The sequence below is a fragment of the Cryptomeria japonica genome, chromosome 9 (genome assembly GCF_030272615.1).
Source record: "Cryptomeria japonica chromosome 9, Sugi_1.0, whole genome shotgun sequence".
Taxonomy (NCBI): domain Eukaryota; kingdom Viridiplantae; phylum Streptophyta; class Pinopsida; order Cupressales; family Cupressaceae; genus Cryptomeria; species Cryptomeria japonica.
The window spans coordinates 668,916,472-668,919,358 of NC_081413.1; positions in this window are offsets into that span (position 1 = coordinate 668,916,472).

The window sequence follows — 2,887 nt, forward strand, 5'->3', positions numbered from 1 at the left end:
AATAAGCGACATTTAAAGATGTGCAATAGTTTGAGATAACAATTAAATATAATGTTAATATTATTTGTAAAAAAATTTAAAATATGAAATTTAAAAATAGTATAGAACATGAAACTTAGTTTCTAGAATAAAAAAAATAACTAAATAAAAATATAAATTTTAATATACAATTTGAAAGGTAAAAGTTTAATATAAGAAAGAAACCATTCAATATTAAATCTAAAATATTAATTTAAATTTAAAAAAAATTCTTTAAAAATATGTTTACGATATATAATTTTAAAAAATAGTTTATAATATATATATAAAAGTTCAACATAAATTTAGTGTAATATAAATTTTAATTTAAATTAATTTAATAAATAAATAAAGACAAAATATATATAAAAGTTCAACATAAATTTATTTTAATATAAATTTTAATTTAATTTAGTTCAAATTAATTTAATAAACAAATAAAGACTATAAAAAAATTATATGATTGTATTTACAACAAAGTTTATAGCCTCTATGAAAAATACACCCTAAGTCGTTGATCTAACTGAGTCTAATCCTGTTCTCTAACTGAGTCTAGAGTCTTGAATTTTCTTCTACTGACCTTGGCATTGAGTCTAATAATATGGTGAATCTTATTGATAAACCTACACTTCCTAAGGATATACTCTCACGAGGGGTTCTCATTGATGATTCATCCAACATGTATGGTGAATGTAATAACTTAAGAATATCTTTATACTTTACAATTGCATGAATTAACATATTGATATGATACATTTGATTTAGTGGTTAAGATCTTTGATGTTTTCTCTTGTCCTGCTATAGGTTCTATTAGTATTACTCTTCCCGTTAAGGTTGGTACTAAGTGCACTTAGATGTCATTTTTTGCTATCATTCCTAAATCCTACATCAGATCAATTCATTATGACAATATTATCAAGTTTCGAATAACTGGTATGCACTATTATCAAGTTTTGAAATAGCAGCAGAATGTGCGTATCAGTTATTCCTAAATCCTACATTTTTTCTATCTCAGATTTCTTCATTATGAAAAAATATTTAACTGATTTTTTTTTTTATATTAAATATAGAGGAAGAAGCATTACATAAAAAAGGTCACGGTATTAAATTTATTTCCATTGTTTAACAAAATATTGAAATAACGTATCTCATAGACAAAAAACATTTGAAAAACTTTCATTAAAATGAAATAGAAAGCATTTTTATATCCATAAGACTCTAAGAGGCAAACTAAAACAAATTGAAATTTGAAAAATTATCATTAGTATTTATGCTTTGGAAATTTACAATTTTTACATTTCTGAGACTTGAGTCCCTCAAAAACTATAAAGCCAAAATGAGTGAGCCACTAAGTCTGTGAGGTTTCAAGCTTTCGAGGACATCGGCAAGAAAAAACTACTAGGGGGTCGGGGCTAGGGCACAGGTAGTGGATGGTTTACCCTAATAATCTGGCCCTCCTTCCATGTAGAATTCTTCAGACAACATAAGCTGGGAGAATTCTTCAATCCACATGTAGTTTGCAAAGTCGTCTAGGAGCAACCATTTTTGGAGAAAGTCCCTGCCAATCCATGCCCATTTTTTGTGACGCGTGAATTGTTCTGCATTCAGGTTCAGAAGAAATGGTTGCCTGGCCACTAGCACTATTTGGTCAAGGACGAGAAGCTTGGATAATCCACTAGCCCAAGGGATCCACACCCCTACTTCTGCAAGGATGACAATAGTAATGTCATCTCCAAGGAAGTCTTCCTTAAACACCTTCCTCAACAAAGTCAACATGTCCACCTTGTCTCCTCTGAGGTCCAAAAGAGATGCCAAGAACCGAGATGTAATGTCTATGTTAACACGATATCTATTTTTGTTTCACAGAAAGTCTCTGCCCAGTACCATCCGCACAACCTCATTGGTGAAATACCCAACCTCCTTGTAGACTGATTGGAGGGTTGGGTCTCTAATAGAGCCAAGAAAGGTCCTCTGATCCTCTATAGAAATGCTTCTCAAGTGGATGGGAGTGTCCATGGGAGCCTATAAACCTAAACCAGAGGCAAAATTTAAATAACTGTGAGTTCCGACGATTTATCTACTAAATGGCAAAGGCTAATTGAAGATGAAAGAAGCAAAGATCGTATATAAATAGTTGAAGCTCTTGATTGTAATAATTAATTCTCTAACCATATTAATTGCTTTAATTTTTTTTAAATCTTTCGTATCTCTGCAAATCTTTCCCATAAATGCACTAGTGTACAAAATTGGAAACAACTATAAACCAATACCAAGTTGGCAAGTACCACATCGAAAGTCATGGGGACAGAGTGGATTGCAGTTAGTGACTAGATATATATTAAATGACCAAAATTATCGATCATTGCATTTGATATGTGTTTATTGAATCCAATTCCATTCCGGGCACTTTCTGGTGAGATATGTTCCCTTCAGAAAATTGGGCCGAAATTAATCTTCAGCCATTGATCTACGATCATCGAATGGTTTAAAATCATGATGGATTTTAGGTATGTGTCACCCTTGACATGTCAAAGAGGTCACGCTTATTGATACATCGTGCAAACTACAAAGTCTGGAGTCTCTAGACTCAATGTGACGTACTGATCTGATGTGGCATGCCTTGTCTATTAATGGCAATGAATTAATGAAATCACTAATAAATTATATATTTTTCCATAAATAACAAAATATTCGACAAACAAATTAAATAATTTTCAAACGGTGGATAAAAGTCGCCAATACACTTAAATAATTTTTCTTTCGGAGTAAAATTTTTTGCCCATACAATTATATATTTGTTCCTTTAAACGAAAAATATTTGCCTCCTACAATATATATTTTCCCCATAGAACAAGGTATTACTTGCCAG